General features: G+C 45.8%; 1 protein-coding gene and 1 pseudogene across 1 annotated transcript in view; both read right to left on the bottom strand.

Moving 5' to 3' along the window:
• LOC105083898 (ryanodine receptor 2-like) overlaps window positions 1-8,197 on the bottom strand; it is a 48,813-nt pseudogene extending 40,616 nt beyond the window's left edge.
• Window positions 8,198-14,296: 6,099 nt separating this feature from the next.
• The window catches only part of KHDRBS2 (KH RNA binding domain containing, signal transduction associated 2), a 644,953-nt gene continuing 640,685 nt past the window's right edge, over window positions 14,297-18,564 (bottom strand). The window contains exon 20 of the mRNA XM_074348987.1: window positions 14,297-14,668. The gene's annotated coding sequence lies outside the window, so the exon portion shown is untranslated. The remainder of the gene's footprint in view (window positions 14,669-18,564) is intronic.

Here is an 18,564-nt window from a genome sequence, read left to right as displayed (position 1 = left end):
CTATGTGTCAGCCCTACCTTTTAGCAACTTCTACTTACACTCCCAATATTCCGATCACAGTAAACTTCTAACTTGTCCCAAACACCATCCAACATGCTTCATCCCCAGGCTTTTGTATATATATGTGTATTTTTCTACTCTTCATGCCATTTCTTTCTTTTCTGCCTAGTAAACACATGGTCCTTCATCAAGACCCATCTGTAATAGGACAGCTGTTCAGCTGCCTTTCCCAGTTTACAAGCTAGCTGCTCTTCCCTTCTGCCCCCAAGACCATCACGTGTGCTGGTGAAGGGCGAACCGGTGACGGTGCTCCTGTCTCCACCTTCTCCCTCCCTGCTCCCCTCACACATGCTCCTCTCCTCCCAGATTGAGAATCCCGAGTGGAAGCAACTCTACCTTCATCTTCCTGTCATCCCCCGCACCTAACATAGGGCCATGTACGTATGTGCCACTGCTGCTCTTAGACAAAACTTCAAAAATTGACGTTAGATCAATGGACCCCTTGACTCAGATTTTTCATGTGTAAAATAATAAAAATCATAGTAAAATAACAGTATGCCATAAAAGCAGTAATAGCAGAATAGCATGGCAATGATAATAGTAATGATATAATACTATTAATCAAATATAATAATAAATAATAATAATAATTAAAAAAAATCCATGAGCCAAGCTCTACACTACATGTCTTCACATCCACCATCTCTATGCCTCAAGACACCCTACAGGTTATTAAATTATATCCATTCCACACAGGCTCAGGGAGGTTAAAAAACTTGTCTAGAGCCTCAGAACTAATGATGGTGCTGGAATTGAATCCCAGATCTGTCTGATTGCCCTGTTGGTTTTCTTTCCACTACAATCTTTAATTAAAAGGTCCCAAAGAATAAATTGTAAGGATAATATGGGGAGGCCTTTTGGAAAGGGAACAGGCAGGTTTCTCCAGGTTCTAAGTTTGGTGTGTAAAACTCCTCGAGGAGCTGAGTAGGGGAGGGGACAAAAGCATAGGTGATTCTTCTCCCCAAGCAAACTGGTAAAGAATGGAGAAAAGATCGATAGTTCTGGTGGTAGTGGGGGGTGACGTAGGGAAGGCACAGGGGGTCCCCAAGTCTATAAGGAAAATGCTCTCCAAGGGCCTCAAGCTGAGCATGGATCCAATTAGCTGACTGATACTTGGATATATTTAAGATGGAGCCATGTTGGAAAGGGTTGCACTTGGCCTTGGGAATTTTGATAAGCTTTTAAAATTCAGTGGACACCAACATTGAAATTGTGGATGCAGGCTTCCTCCGAGTTTTGCTTAATACATTGGAAAAGAGGAGGTGCTCCTCATCACGTGGAGCTGGAGGATGTCATGACAGTTGGCGTGCTGCCCCTCCATGTACCTTCTGACAGTCAATCACTTCCCAGAGTTTCTCTCCATTACCCTCCCTCACTTGATTCAGCAAGGTCTAGACCTGGAGGATTGGGGTAAATCTAGGACATCTTTCAACAGACTGAACTTCTGTTGCAGCCCATTGGTGAGATAAGAAGTAAGGAGGCAGGGCACAACCACTGAAGGAAGGACAAAGCAGTTGAGGACAGGACACCCTCGTTAGAACCAAGAAGGCAGAAGATTCTACTGCCAGGAGACCTTGAGCCTCAAGGCACAGCCACAGGCCCATGTTTCCGAGGTCGACCGTAAAAGGCTAGAAGGGGGGGGGGGGGCTGATTCCTGGAAATCCCTGTCCCTTCCCCAGAGCAGCTGGGCTCACCCTCCTGCTCACTAGCATATGGAATTACTGAGCCCGTAAAGACTAACAGCCCCACACCTCATGGTTGCTCGCTCTCTCGCCTCTGAGACAGCCTCGCCTGCCTGTGGACTGCGTGTCTTTCACTGTAAACAGCCCACACCTCTCAGTCTCCCTCCCTCTGGCCTTCTGAGACGGTCCACATTCTGCCTATGGAGTGTGTGTCTCCTAAGTCACTTTTGATTCTGAGATGGGCCCCACTGTGTCTATGGAGTGTGTATTTCTCTAAATAAACTTGCTTTCACTTTACTGTACCTCACTCTGGAATTCTTTCCTGCCTGAGGCAAGAATCTATTATCTGGCAACATTGAATAATTGTGACTTTGGTGAAAGGTTTACTGAATCTTCCTTAGTATGATACAGAATAGTCTACAAAAATTTGTAAAATACCATACTTAAAGGTGAAATATTGAAAATATGAGCAAATGATGCCAAATACCATTGCTTCTATTCAAAATCATTCCAGAGGTTTTTACCCAGTGCAATAAAATACATTTTTAAAAGATATAAAGGCTAGAAAAAATTTGATTGTCATACTTCACAGATGACACATGGTAAATTAAAATAGCAAAAAGAACTTAGAGAAACACTATTTGAATTAACAAGTGAATTCAGACGCTATACAAATTGCTAGAAAAAGTCTGCATAAACATAACTTGTACTTTCATGTGACAGCAGCAACCTTTTTTTAAAAATGAAAAATTAAGGAAGAAATAAAAATACCTGCACATCATACATATTCAACTAAAGACTTGTAACTAATCTATATAAAGAACACAACTCAATAACACAAACAATCCAGTAAAAAACAGAGAATCTTACTAAAGAAGCTACATGAAAAAAAAAGGCTCAAAATCTTCATTAGGGAAATGAAAATTAAAATCATAATAAGATACCACCATACAGCCACTAGAATGGCTAAAATTCAGAAGCCATCCACACCAAGTGCAAATGAAGATGTAAAGCAACTAGAAGTTGCATATGCTGCTGCCAGGAAGTTAAAATGGTACAAGCAGTCTGGAGAACAGTTTGGAAGGTTCTTAAAAAGTCCAACAGATACCTGTCATGAGTCCCACCAATTCTACTCCCAGGTACTTGGCCAAGAGAAATGAAGACATGTCCGACAAACACATGCACTTCAATATTTACAGCAGCTTTATTTATAACAGCCGCACACTGGCAAGAACTCAGAAGTCCATCAACAGGTAAATGGACAAACAAATCATGATGTCTCCATACAATGGAACACCACTAAGTGACCAAAAAATAAGAGGATTATTAAGATGCATGACAACCTAATCCTATAAACAACCCAGATGCTGACAGTCAAATGAACCAACTTTAATAAAAGCCGTGCAGTGGAGCACCATAGAGCAATGAAAACAATGATTGCTACAGGCAGTGATATGCGTACATAGACAAACATAAGAATGAGGGGAAGAAAGCCAGACACAAAATAATGCTCTACATTTTTATGTATATAAAGTTTTTTTTAAGGTAAAACTTACCTATTTTGGTAGACGTTTGGGGCAGTGATTACTTTGGGGAAAAGGAGTTAGTGACTTAGAAGGGGCATGAAGTGAATTTTGGGGTGTTGAAACTGGATCTATTTCCACCCAGTGTGCAGCCGAATCATGAGCCACCCCCCAAAATACCCACACACAATCCCACAGGCCTAAAACACATGTTATTTTAAAATTCCTGAACACACAACCCACACAGCATGTTTGCAAATACACACAATGAACAACTCATCTCTCAGAATACACACCCCATAAGCCCCATGAACCTAAACACACAGTCACAAACAACTCAGATTACTAAATATACAGAAGACTATCCCACAGACACTGAAAACATTTCAGCAATTCTACCAGGTTCTTCAACCATTACACTCCAGAAGTAACACAAAGAGGATCCATGAATGCTTCAACGCACACAAAATCCTTATGCACACACTCACAAACTATCCATGAATATACACCCATCACACTCAGATACACACAAAACACAAAAACATCAACAATATACTGTAAGTATATTAGATTTAACCAGAAAATACCTAAAAGCATTTCCAAACATGAAGACAGATTGCATTAGCATTTAGTTGCATAATGTTCAAAAAAGATTTAAGTGCAACAGACTACAATGGTTTCCTGTGGGAGAGAGGACTGGGATGGCAGGGGAAAGGAGATGGGAGGAGGACTCAGCACTGCCTATTCCACTTCACACAACTTCACTTTGAACTATGCAAAGGTACTACATGTTCAAGTATTTTATTACAATCATTTAAAAGGTGAAAAAACAAATACTTAGCAGCAATATAATATATTGAGAAACAAAAAGGAGTGATTTCTGTTCTTGAACATGTGGGCTGGGTGACCATTGTTTCATTGCCTGGGGCTTCCCTGCAGAAAGGCTCATGAGCGAGGCTGGTCCTGCTGGATACTGGTTGGAGCACAAGGACTGCTTCCTTACGAACGCTGCACAGACAGAAGGGGACAGCTCAGATCTGCTGAGACGATCTGAATTTCAAACACTCGGTTTCACATAGCCATAAATAAGTAAGTGTTTATCAGACAAGTCTTAACTTCTCAATTTTTCAGTCTATTTTCTGTTGAAGTCAGTCAAAAGCCAGGAAGGAAACACAGTGGGATGAGGGACACTAAACTAGGTGGACGGACAAAGAAATGAAATAAAGGGAACATCAAACAACACCTTTGTGCTATGAATCTGAAAAACAATTTATAAATTGCCTAAAGCCTTAAACATAAGACAAGACACTATAAACCTCTAAGAAGAAAACATAGGCAAAATATTATCTTACATAAATCTTAGCAACGTCCTCCTAGGGCAGGCAACCCAAGGAACAGAAATAAAAGCAAAAAACATCCAAATGGGACCTAACTAAACTTACAAGCTTTTGCACAGCAAAGGAAACCATAAGCAAAACGACAACCTAGAGAATGGAAGAAAATATCTGAAAAAAAATGAGACTGACAAGGGCTCAATTTCTAGAATATATAAACAGCTCCTACAACTTAATAAGAAAAAAACAAACAACCCAATCCAAAAATGGGCAGAAGAACTAAACAAGCAGCTCTCCGATGAAGAGATACAAATGGCCAATACGCACATGAAAAAAAGCTCAATATCACTAATTATCACAGAAATGCAAATCAAAACTACAATGAGGTATCAACTCACACCAGTCAGAAGGCCATCATTGAAAACTCCACAAACAATAAATGCTGGAGAGGCTGTGGAGAAAAGGGAACCCTCCTACGCTGCTGGTGGGAATGCAGTTTGCTACAGCCATTACCGAAAACACTATGGAGATTACTCAAAAGACTAAAAACAGAGTTAACATACAGTCCAGCAATCCCAATCCTGACATATATCCAGAGAGAATTCTGACTCAAAAAGACACCTGCACCCCAATGTTCACAGCAGCACTATTTACAACAGCCAAAATATGGAAACAACCTACATTCCCATCGACAGATGACTTGATAAAGAAATTGTGGTATATTTATACAATGGAATACTACTGAGCCATAAAAAAGAATAAAATAATGCCATTTGCAGCAACATGGATGGCCCTGGAGAATGTCATTCTAAGTGAAGTAAGCCAGAAAGAGAAAGAAAAATACCATATGGTACCCCTCATATGTGGAATCTTAAGGAAAAAAAAGGACAAAGGAACTTAATTACAAGCCAAAAACAGACTCACAGACACAGTAAATAAACTTACGGCTACCAGGGGGGGAAGGCGGTGAGAAGGGATAAATTGGGAGTCCGAGATTTGAAAATACTGACTGGCATGTGTAAAATATTTAAACAAGTTAATAATTCATAGCACAGGGAGCTATATTTGATATCTTGTAGTAGCTCATGGTGAAAAAGAATACGAATGCGAATATATATATATCCGTGTATGAGTGAAGCCTTGTGCTTTACACCAGAAATTGACACACTGTAAACTCACTGTACTTCAATAAAAAAAATGAATAAAATAAAATAAATTGCCTAAAGAGCCACAACCAGTTGTGCTGCCACCCTGTAATGTGGAAGGAACTTCTGGTTCTTGCCTTCCTGCCAAAGCCCTGCATGGAACGTCTCCCCACACCCACCCAGGCCCTTTAATGAAACTAAAATGAAACCAAATACATGTATACATATATATACGTATGACTGAACCTATGATGCATACTAGAAATTGACACATTGTAACTGACTACATCCCAATTAGAAAAAATTTAAACAATAAGTAAATAAGTAAATATATCAGTTATTTAAGTGTCATTAATCTCTCAATCAAGAAATCCTTTAACCCAGCACTGTTAACCAACATTTACTAAATACTAATAAAGCACAATACAGATTAAACATATTAAATGTCATCAACCTGAAGATTAAAAGCTATCTGGACCCAGAATTCCAATTCCATTATTTGTACTTGGATCTTACTTAAGAACGGGAAAAAAATTACACTAAGAGGACTGGACATTTCATCTGATAGAGACATGTCACGTAAATCGACAGCCGTGATAGTTACCAGATCTAAATCATCTTCAGGCTAGGAAAACTTCTTACATTAAAAAAAAACTTTTCACCTGACGTGTCATGAAACTAAGAAATTTTTTCAGTACACACTTAAGCTTTAATTTCTCCTAAGGGCCCAAGGACGTGATGAGCAATTCAGCACTGGCACCATGAAAGGTGCTGAACCAAAGAGGACCACAGAAAACGCATGCGAGGGGGGCAAATCAGACAATGATTTCGGGGCTGTGCACACATACCACTGCGAACCGCCTACCAGACCATGGCCACCGCCCCGAGCATCAGAAGAACTTCGCGGCTACACAGTCTTACGTCAAGGGTCAGGACACGAGGCCAGCACCAGGGGCTGGGGAGCCTTGTTTCCGTTCGGGGGGGGGGGATCCCTGAGTGCCGGGGTCCCGGCCTCCACCCCAACACCGCGCCCCTCACCACCTCCCGCGCTCAGCGAGGGCCGCCCGGGAAGCGCCGCGAGCAGCGCCCCAGCACGAGCGGCCCGACTCCCCCCTCCCCACCCCTACGAGACCCTCCACGGCGCGCGGAAGGCTGGGCAGCACGCTGGGGGCTGGGCAGCACGCTGGGGTCTGGGCCGGGGTCGGGCACGGGGTTGGTGTCGTGGGACCGGGCCCGACGCCGCAGCTGCGTCCGCCGAGGCCGGGCGGGGGCGGACACTCACCACACCACGCGGTGGGAGCCCTCGCCGGGGTCGCAGGTTGCTGGAGCGCGACCCACGTCGAGCACCTGCCCGCGGACCGCCTCGGGGCCCGCGCCCGCCGCACCCTTGCCGGGCACGAAGCCCCGCGGCCGCCGCTCGGCCCACGCGCGCCTCCCGGAGGGACCGCGCCGCCGCCGCTGCAGCCGCCGCCGCTGGCGGGTGGGAGCAGGACCGGCGCCCCGGGGGAGACCCGCAGAGACGCCGCCCGCTCGAACGACCGCCGCCTGCCCACCGGACGAACTGACGATTGGGTGGGCGGAGGAAGAGGCACACCAAAGGAGAGCGCCGGGGCGGGCCCGGGCAGCGCGCTCAGGGCGGGGGACACCTGTACAAACTGCTGTCAACCCAGTATTTAGAAAATAATACTGGGACCTCAAGGCTTAGGCCGCGAGGCCAGCACCCGGGGATGGGGAGCCTTGTTTCCGTTCTGGGGGGGGGGGGAATCCCTGAGTGCCGGGATCCCGGCCTCCACCCCAACACCGCGCCCCTCCCCACCTCCCGCGCTCAGCGAGGGCCGCCCGGGAAGCGCCGCGAGCAGCGCCCCAGCACGAGCGGCCCGACTCCCCCCTCCCCACCCCTACGAGACCCGCGGCGCGCGGAAGGCTGGGCAGCCCGCCTGGGGTCGGGGCCGGGGTCGGGCCCGGGGTTGGTGTCGCGGGGCCGGGCCCGACGCCGCAGCTGCATCCCCCGAGGGCGGGCGGGGGCGGACACTCACCACACCACGCGGTGGGAGCCCTCGCCGAGGTCGCAGGTTGCTGAGCGCGGCCCACGCCGAGCACCTGCCCGCGGACCGCCTCGGGGCCCGCGCCCGCCTCCGCCTTGCCGGGCACGAAGCCCCGTGGCCGCCGTTCGGCCCACGCGCGCCTCCCGGAGGGACGGCGCCGCCGCCGCTGGAGCCGCCGCCGCTGGCGGGTGGGAGCAGGGCCGGCGCCCCGGGGGAGACCCGCAGAGCCGCCGCCTGCTCGACCGACCGCCGCCAGCCCAACTGACGAACTGACGATTGGGTGGGCGGAGGAAGGGGCGCGGCAGAGGACGCCGGGGCGGGGCCGGGTAGCGTGCGCGCGGATTGGCTCTCGTGGCCTGTGGGCGGGGCTGCGCACTTGGGGCGGGGACACATATGTAAACTGCCCTCTACTCAAATTTTAGAAAGTAATAGTGAGATTCAAGGGTTAGGTCTGGAGGCCGGTACCCGGGGCTGGGGAGCTTAGTTCCCGTTCTGGGGGTGGGGTCCCTGGGTGCCGGGGTCCCATCCTCCACCCCGCACACCCAACTCCCCGCGCCCAGCGAGGGCCGCCCGGGAAGCGCCGCGAGCAGCGCCCCAGCCCGAGCGGCCCGGCTCCCCCCTCCCCACCCCCCCGAGTCCCGCGGCGCGCGGTAGGCTGGGCAGCCTGCCTGGGGTCGGGGCCGGAGTCGGGCCCGGGGTTGGTGTCGCGGGGCCGGGCCCGACGCCGCAGCTGCATACGCCGAGGCCGGACGGGGGCGGACACTCACTACACCACGCGTTGGGAGCCCTCGCCGGGGTCGCAGGTTGCTGGAGCGCGGCCCACGTCGAGCACCTGCCCGCGGACCGCCTCGGGGCCCGCGCCCGCCGCACCCTTGCCGGGCACGAAGCTCCGCGGCCGCCGCTCGGTCCACGGCGCGCCTCCCGGAGGGACGGCGCCGCCGCCGCTGCATCCGCCGCCGCTGGCGGGTGGGAGCAGGGCCGGCGCCCCGGGGGAGACCCGCAGAGCTGCCGCCCGCTCGACCAACTGCCGCCTGCCCTCCTGACGAACTGTAATACTGTGCTCCAGAAATTGACACAACATTGTAAACTGTACTTCAACTAAAAAAAAAAATCCCAAAGGGTCAGGAAAATGCAAGAAAAATAAAAAAGAAAACTCATATATACAGAACCTTCTCCTAAGTGTCTGGCATGAGTTTCAGGGAGTGGTTGGGAGTATTGTCATTATTGTGAGGTGGTGGCTCTGGAGAACCCCCTTGGGAGGCTTGGGAGCCAGAGGGCCAGGGGACCATGAAAAAGAGCTGTAAAGACCCATTTCCATCTCTCCCCCGCCACCCCCTCCTCTCCCAGCACCCAGAGAACTGAGTAGGCAGACAGTGAATGGTTAAATTATATGGTGCACAATTTCTATTCCACGTGTAAGCACTGCTCTAATGGATGGGCCCCAGCAGCCTTGCAGGACTTCTAGCCCAGCTGGACCAGCCTGGGGCAAAGCCTCTTTGTCTCAGGACTTAGCAGAGGGTCCCTGAGCAGGACAGAGTTGACAGGAAACAGTATTAGACCTTTAGATATGTCAAAATTGAAAGAGGCTTAAACAGTGTTTGGAGGCTACATAGCTCTTCTTTTGTGAGTGCATTTTTATCACTTCATCACCAAGATAATACATGTTCACTGCAGCAGTTTTAGATAATATAGCCAAGGAGGAGCAATAGCCCAGTGGTAGAGCGCCAAGGCCCTGGGTTCCATCCCCAGTACCTCCATTAAATAAATAAAATAAGTAAATAAACCTAATTATTTATTTTTATTAAAAATAAATAAACAAAATAAATAAATAGATAAATCTAATTACCTCCTCTTCCAAAAAGAAAGAAAATATAGCCAAGCAGAAAGAGTAAAATAATTCTTGATCCCAGACATAGATTGTTTCCTTAATAATATATTGTGACATTTTCCCAATCATTAGTCATCATTTTAAACAATTCCCATCATTTTTAACAGACGCCCAATACGCCATTAAATAAGCCTACCCATGTTTATTTAACCAATTCCCCATTACAGGAATTGTAACCTGCCTTCAATATGCTGTTACTGAAAAGAAAGCTGCAATGATGTTTATTCCTTATGAATTTTATAAATCCCTATTCATTTGGTGTTTATTGGAACCCTGCCTCCTTTTCCAAACTTGGCAATTAAACCCAAAGGGAACTGACTTTCTTCCCCAGTCTGAGAACCTGCTCTCAGTGTGGCGGTGGTACCCTAAGTGGGCTCTCTCCTGGGCTGCTCGGGTCCAGGAACTGGCCGATAGGGAGTCTGTGTTCTTGGGTCTGAATGCTTAGAACCTCCTACATGACACCGGGCTGATGGTGTCAGGGCCAGGGCTTTCAGGCTCTGCGTATGCAGGCCAGTTCATGAAGTGTCCGAAACCTGTGCTCCTAACTCCAAAGAGCTGTTACTGACACTCTGGCTGTTAGTTTCCAAAAGACTGGGAAAAGAGCTCACATTGGCGGAGCAACACAAATCATCACCACTCCTGGGAAGACAGTGCGTCCACAGCCCCACTCTCCCCATGGAAAAGAGCTCTGAGCAGTGGTCGTGTCAAATCATGTAAAACTGGTGAGGCTGCAGAAAAAGGGGAAAGAATAATCCTGGGGAAAACAGTTGGCTGACTTCCTAGGTAATGATTTATAAGCCGCGTCTCTGAATCCCCCAGCTCCTGCGTGAGGCCAGTACAGCAACGTGTTTTAAGTTGCTGCTGGATCTGGTATGTAGTGGGCTGTTTCCTCCTGCAGCTGACACAGCGCTGGGCCTGAAGATGCGAATAAGGAGAAAGGGTGTCAGCATGACGTCTCCGTGGAAGACCTCACCGCACCACTCAGAGCCGTCGTTCGGGCAACTGGGTTGGTCAGAACCTTTGACAAAGTGATTCTGAGACCTTCCTCTGGTTATCTGAACTGCTCCATTGCTAAATCTCCTGGAATGATGACTTTCTCTCTTCTTAGTCATCCACATGCCTATCACATTTTGAAATATTCTTTTCCTAATATAAAATTTCACTGTATTCAACACAAAATGTGTTCTGGAAGGTGGGTGGGGTTTGACGAGCCAGGCCATGCCAGATGGGTTACATGAGAACTGGCTCGTTGTGTGAGTTTGTTGCTTTAAGGGCATCTGGGGCATAGATACAACTGGTTTTTTAAAATTATTTTTCTGACTCGATGCTTCAATTCATGTTCTGTATTTTAGGTCACAGAAAAATCCCCCTATGTTATTTCAGGACAGGTTGAGTTCTGACCACAGGAAGCTACTCTGCCGTGAGTTCTCCTAGGCCGCTAACATAATTTTAAAGGCTGATCTTAATCTGCGTCCTCTACTGACAGCAGAAAACTCAGAGTGTCCAAAGCAACTTGTATTTCCAGGCTCCAGTGCCCCAAACAATCCAGGATCTGGACTAAATGAGCTGCTCCAGGCACAGGCTGCCCAGTTCAATCCCTTCGGGAGAATGTGCACCTGTCAGGGAAATGCTGAGTGACCATACCCCAAAGAGATACCTCCGATCTTTTTGGCTTTTCCACCTCTTACCAAAAAGCCTGAAGAAAGCTTAAAATCTCTGGCCCAATTTAGCTCTTCAGATATTTGGTCTGAGCTCAGATATCAGTGTGACTGATTATTTATTTGTTTGTAATTGGTCATTTAGCATCGTGTTAGGTGTTGCCCTACTTTGTGGGTGGGAGTCACTGGAAAAGCAGAAATGAGTTATAAAGATTTTGATAAATGTCTGTAGGGGCAAAGAAAATCATGGTATGATGAAAATGTGGACTCCAGAAGATGCTCACACGTTATCTGCAACAGCAACCCAAAAAGAAACGAACTAAAGCCTGGTTAAGTCCCAGTAGAACCTACAAGCAGCTGTCCCTATGGATGGGCAAATGTACCTTCCTACCTGTCCTGGACCGTCCCCAATTTTGTGTCTTGTCTCATCAGGGGTGTTACTAACACTCCTTGTCTTTCTCAAAGTATCCCAGTTTGGGTAACTGTATGCTCACCCTATCCCTGGGGATCCTAGAAGCCGTGGGTAATATTTAAACCCAGAAAACCCAAGAATATGTAGTAAAATGATACCAGAAGCCTTCAGTTAAAGGGACAGAAAGGCTCTGTACTGCACTGCCCAATACCATAGCCACTGATTACACGAGGCCATTTACATTTGAATTAATTAGAATCGAATACAATTTAAAATTCAGTTCATCAATGTATTTCCAACAGTTAAATTGCTCAACAGCCACCTGTAGCTGGTGGCATGTGTGTTGGGCAGAGAAGATACAGTATGTTTCCATCATTGCAGAAAGTCCTATGGGATATTGCTCGCTTAGAAGTCACCTATTTATCCATCAAAGACCCTAATGTGGGCAGTTCACCCCCAGATTAGTCCGGCTTGCAGCAAGTGCAGTAAAATCTTATCTAGGGGAGCAGTTTAAGTTTCCTGAAAGCCATGCTCATCTGGGTTTGTGTCATTTCCCGAGGCCTTCGGAAGCTTTCTGCTTGTGCCTCACAGCCTCTAAAAAGATTTGTGAGCTGCAGGAAAGAAAACAAAATAGGCTTATTCTGCTGGCTAAGCACTTCAGCCGCAGCTTAAGATTTACTCTGCGGTACCTTCCTCTTGAAACATGACTACTGTTGTACAGTCCTTTGCAGAATTCCCTTGCTTTTCAGAATTCTTTCTTGGTTCCTATTTTTAACAGAACTTTATTACTTGCACGCCTCTCTTTTTTGTGGATTTTGGAAACTTTCTGCTTGCTACACGTGACTCTTGATGGGATGTTTTTTCTCCCCCATATCCTGAGTCTGCTTAGTGGGTTTTTTCTAATCACTTCTAAGTTCCATTTAAAATCATTGGGATTCTGTAAAAACATAGTAACTGCACTCAATAGTTAATACCTTAATTGGAGATCTTTGACTCATGATAGCACTTAATTTCTAAAAATCAAAAGACCAACCAATACAATGAACTGTTCTGAAAAGGAGTTTGCAAGTGTGAGTCCATTAGTCACATGCAAAGGTGTCTTTTTCTGAGTTTATTTACATAGTGAACTGAACGTCAGTTCACTAGAACGTTTTTGTCTGAACTTGCCCACCTCTGACAGCTGACTTGAAGCAGCATTTTATATGTATATTGCTGATTGCAAGTGTGAACCATCTCTTATTTTTCTCTAAAACAGCAACTTTGCTTTAGCATTTTTCTTATTCTTTGTTGGTTATTTGGTTACTTAACACAACTACTTTTGTTTGTATTGAGGGGAGGTAATTAGGTTTGTTTATTAGTTTATTTATTTAATGGCGGCACTGGGGATTGAACCCAGGACCTTTGGCATGCTAAGCACATGCTCTGCCACTGGGCTGTCCCCTCCCACATCCTGATATGACTACTTGGACATGCCTTTTGTCTTCCAGTAGCTCTTACAATAATAAAAGTTTTTCCTAAGGGATAAATCAAAATTAAAAAGTAAAACATAAAATATGTATTCCACTGCTAGGATGACAGTGTGGAAAATAAAATGATTACATTTACAGAGTGGAGTCAGAATTCTTATTTTCAGTTGTTAATATTTTACTAAGCATCTGACGTTTTCCAATAATTTTTGAAGTAAAGATTCTCAGGCAGTAAGATGGTTAAGGCCACTCTGCAAACTCATCTGAATCACATTATCTGAATGCACTTTGAGACTTTTTTTAAAAAAAACAAATGACATCACCTTTCATAGCAGTGAACAACAGTTATTCTTAGACATTTCCAAAATATGCCTTAAAAGACAGAAAACTGCTTAGTTTTATTGAGTTCCTCCAGGATTATCACAGGTTATTTTCAAAATATTTTTCTGTCTGAGTGCATGAAATTTGTTTTAAACTCATCTCTGGGAGTGAAACCTGCAATTATTTTTAACAAAAGTTCTATATCTTGTTAATGATTTAATTCAGTGTTAAGTGTCTTTTCATCTACTCACAGAAATGAATGTCTAAATAGAAAAATGAAATTAGCCAGAAAGGAAAAAGATTGACAAGCAAACTGATAAACTCTTGAACATTCTACACATTCACTCCTAACTATACAGTGGATCCTTGAGCAGTGCAGGAGTTAGGGGTGCTGACACCCCCACACTGTCAAAAATCTGTATATAATTTATGGACCCCCCAAAATGTAACTACCAATAGCCTACTGTTGACCAGAAGGCTTACTGATAACATCAACAGTCAATGAACACGTATTTTGCATGTTATGTGTATTATATGCTGTATTCTTGCAAACAATTGAACTAGAGAAAAGAAAATGTAATTAAGAATATCATAAGGAGGGGGGAGGGTATAACTCAAAGTGGTGGGGTGCATACTTAGCATGCATGAGGTCCTGGGTTCAATCACCAGTACCTCCTCTTAAAAAAAGCAGATAAATGAATAAACTACCTCCCTCCCCACCTCAAAAAATTTTAAAAATACCATAAGGAAGATACATTCACAATGTTTTACTGTATTTATTGATACCATAAGTACGTTTATAAGATTACTCATCTGTCAGTATCTACAATATTGTCTTATAGGATACAAAACACTGTGTGTTGGGGGTATAGCTCGGTGGTAGAGCACATGCTTTGCATGCGTGAGGTCCTATGTTCAAGCCCTAGTCCCTCCATCAAAAAAGAGGAAAGGAAAGGAATCAGAATTCCCCACAGCCTGTCTTGTTGTGAAGATAACCACAGCAACTCGAAGGGGATGACTGGCTATGTGGAAGAGAAGTGACCGAGAGCTGTAGGGGTACCACATTCTTCTCCTGGTGGCTCCATGTGAGTCTGCCGTCTCCTTTGTTTGCCACTTCTTGTTTTCTCTTGCCTTCTAGAGAATCAAATGAATCAATAAGGCCTGAGGTGAAAACGCAAAGGATCTTGGGTTGCAGCCTGACTCTCCCCGGGCACCGCTGGCTACGTCCACTCAGCCCCCTGCCCAGAGCGGCTCAGGAGAGGTGGTCCAAGAAACGCGATGGCCTCTATGCAACCTCAGGTCACTCACCTTACCTCTCTGTGCCTGTTTCCTCTTTGGTGACGGGTAACCCACCCAGAGCTGGATGGCTAATGCTCTCCCCCAGCTATGAGGCAGTGCTCTGAGTAGGTCTCTCCCCTGCATCCTCTGGAGGACTTGCTGCCCACGCAAACCCCATCCCAAGAAGTCTGAAGATGGTGGGAGGTAGAAGTTACCTCCTCTCTCTCTCTCTCCCAGCCACATAGCAGCCTAATGACAGGCTCTTTAAAGGTCAGTTCATACATTCAAAGAATGTATCCCTGTGCCAGGCACAGAAATGAAAGTAACCAGAAAGACGGCTCCCTGCACGGGGTCCCAAGGGGCTGCTCTGCGGGTTCCAGCTAGCTTACTGAAAGGTGTGTGTTTAGGAGTGGCAGCTGCAGTCACCGAAGATCAAAGGTGGAGCTGGCATTAGAAAGCACGAGTGTTGGTGGGGGACAGAGATGGGAGGGCTAGAGGTCAGACTGGATCAGAGCAGGAGCCGTTCTGGCAAGCAGGAAGGCAAGGTGCTTTTAAGGACAGAAGTAAATCTATCAGGTTGGTGCTTCACTCCATCCCATAGAAAGATGCCTCTGACTGCAGGGTGAAGGACAGAACGGGAAGAGGGGACACTTGTTGGTGCAGTCCCCGGTCCGCTGGAGAAGAGTGGCCGGGGATGGATGCCAGGGCTCTGCAGATGGAAACAACAGTGGCTTTGGGGCATTTACTGGCTGGAGAGGGTGGAGTGAAAGAGCAGGAGGAAGCTCAAGGAGGAGGCAGGCGTCCAGGTGCCTGGTCCGTGGCCGGCATGGGGAGAGATGCTGCCTTGTTGTGAGTGTTGAGTTTGAGGGGCCTCGCTGAGGCCCGGCAGCCAGTGGACCCCCGGATCTGAAGCCCAAGAGGGAAGTCTGGGATGAGGACAAACTTGGCTGTTGTCAGTGCAGAAGAATGTGTGGTTTACAGAAGTGTCACCAGGGAGAGTCAGGAGTAAAAAGAGCAGGCGGTCACATGGAATCTGAAGCTCACAGACTGTAAAGCACTGAGTGTGGGAGGAGGAAGGCACGGATGGACGCAGACCCTGCAGACAGACAGACAGACACCAGGGCAGTGGGACGTGGAGAAGCCGAGGAGCGCACTTGGAGCAAGAGGCAGGGTCAACGGTGTTAAATGCTGCAAAGAAGTCAGGAAGAGAGAGTGAGAAGGTCCTCTGAAAGTGGCAGCAAGGTGGTCATCAGTAACTTTGGAGTAAAATCCAAGAGAGGCAGAAAAGTTCAAAGTCAGATTGTCAGCACAACACTTTTGAAAATTATCTATCAGAATCTTATACTCTAAGAAATGCAAATCAAAACGACAATGAGGTATCACCTCACGCCAGTCAGAATGGCCGTCATTCAAAAATCCAAATGACAAATGCTGGAGAGGCTGTGGAGAAAGGGGAACCCTCCTACACTGCTGGTGGGAATGCAGTTTGGTGCAGCCACTGTGGAAAACAGTATGGAGATTCCTCAAAAGACTAGGAATAGACTTACCGTATGACCCAGGAATCCCACTCCTGGGCATATATCCAGAAGGAACCCTACTTCAGAATGACACCTGCACCCCAATGTTCATAAAAGCACTATTTACAATAGCCAAGACATGGAAACAGCCTAAATGTCCGTTGACAGATGACTGGATAAATAAGATGTGGTATATTTATATAATGGGATACTACTCATCCATAAAAATGACAACATAACGCCATTTGCAGCAACATGGATGTCCCTGAAGAATGTCATTCTAAGTGATGTAAGCCAGAAAAAGTATGAAAAATACCATATGAGATCATTTCTATGTGGAATCTAAAAAAAAAAGACAAATGAACTTATTTACAAAACAGAAACAGACTCAGACACAGAAAACAAACTTATAGTTACCAGGGGGAAGGGGGTGGGAAGGGATAAATTGGGAGTTTAAGATTTGCAGATACTGATAAATATAAAATAAGCAACAAATTTCTATTCTATAGCACAGGGAACTGTATTTAATATCTTGTAGTAACTTATGGTGAAAAATATGAAAACGAATATATGTACATGTGTGTTTGACTGAAGCATTATGCTGTACACCAGAAATTGACACAACATTGTAAACTGACTATATATATATAAAATCTTACACTATCTTCCTATTAAGGAACATAAATGAGGTGTCAAGAATTTCTTTATAGCTAGCAAATATTCATGAACTCCTCTGAAATTGCTCAGACCTGATCAGCCAGGAGAACCACCAATGACTCGTCAGTTTTGGGAGCAATGCCAGCAGTGCGGATACCGCAGTGCTGCAATCTCGGGCAGAGTAATGACATTTTCCAGTTCTCTTGCCCTGTGTTCTTCCTACTCTGTGATGCATGTTTGAGACCGTTTGCTCACCATCCTCTAAGATGCATCCTCAACTCTGAGTCCTCCTTAAATCTTACTTCCTACCTCAGACAAGAATACTCCAGAAATAGAAATGAGAGGCACATGTCTGCCCTTGTGGGTTTTTGTTAAACCTACGAGCTATTTAATCATCACCAGTTCTTAATGTTGCTGGTGACATCTCTGTTCCTTTAGCAGAGATGATGAGTCTCTGTTTACAAGTCACCATGAAGACAATGTTGATGGCCAAGTCTATGACATGTGACAGTAAAGGATGCTGTCAGAAGACCATTCTATAGATCACTTAGCACATATTTTTAATCAGCTAAGATATTCCTTGTAATATTCCTTTTGTTTGTCTTCATTTTGAAGATAGTTTCTTGTGACCACATTTTGCCCTGAGGCTGCACTCAACTAGTGTTTTCACTGAAAACGCACTTACTTTGCAGCATCTCATTTTTAACCTTTTATTTGGGTATGATTTCAACTGAATCTCCTTTTTATTGCTGAGACCAAAAATATTCAAGAACAATCAACACATACGGGCAACTTGATTTATTGACTTACTTATCTCCCACTTTAAAGTTTGTGCAGGTTTTTATACTCCAAGGAAAATAAAGTCCCCCAACTTAATTACCATATCGGTGCTCACAAAATCCTAGGCAGGAAAGTTACCCATCTGCAGACTCGCTGGGATCAAGAAGTTCTTGCTCGGGTTTACTACTCTTATCTCTTTAGCACAAGACCAAACAACGTGTATGGAAGTGCCTACTAGATCCTGAATATAAAGCACAATAATAGTAAGCATTAGAAGAATAACTATGTCCAGTGGTGGAAACAGTGTGCCCACAGAACTTTCCTGATCCCTAGGCCCACCGTGTGAGGTATCTGCTTGCTCCTTTAGTAAAGACATCTGGTAGACTGTGTACCAGTGGGGCTAATGGACATGTCTCTATTGAGAGTTGAAAGCCAGAAAATGAGACTGGCCAGTGGATTCAGGGCCTCCTGGGGTCCTTTCATCACTGGCTAGTAGCCTTGTCTGAGATGAAAGAAGGATAAAGTGAAGGGAGGGTACAGCTCAGTGGTAGAGCACATGTTTAGAAGTACGAGGTCTTGGGTTCAATCCCCAGTATTTCCATTAAAAATAACTAAATAAACCTAATTACCCCCACAATTATTTTAATAAAAGTGTATTTTTTAAAAAGGCGGGAAGGATATAGCTCAGTGGTTGAGTGCTTGCCTAGCAAGCATGAGGTCCTGGGTTCAACCCCTAGTATCTCCATTAAAAAAGCCCTAATTACCTCCCTCACCTCCCCCTAAAAAGCATGCAGTGTA

Source organism: Camelus bactrianus, chromosome 20 (genome assembly GCF_048773025.1).
Source record: "Camelus bactrianus isolate YW-2024 breed Bactrian camel chromosome 20, ASM4877302v1, whole genome shotgun sequence".
Lineage (NCBI taxonomy): Eukaryota > Metazoa > Chordata > Mammalia > Artiodactyla > Camelidae > Camelus > Camelus bactrianus.
Note: the sequence above shows the minus strand (reverse complement) of the source record. Positions and strands in the feature narration are given on the sequence as shown.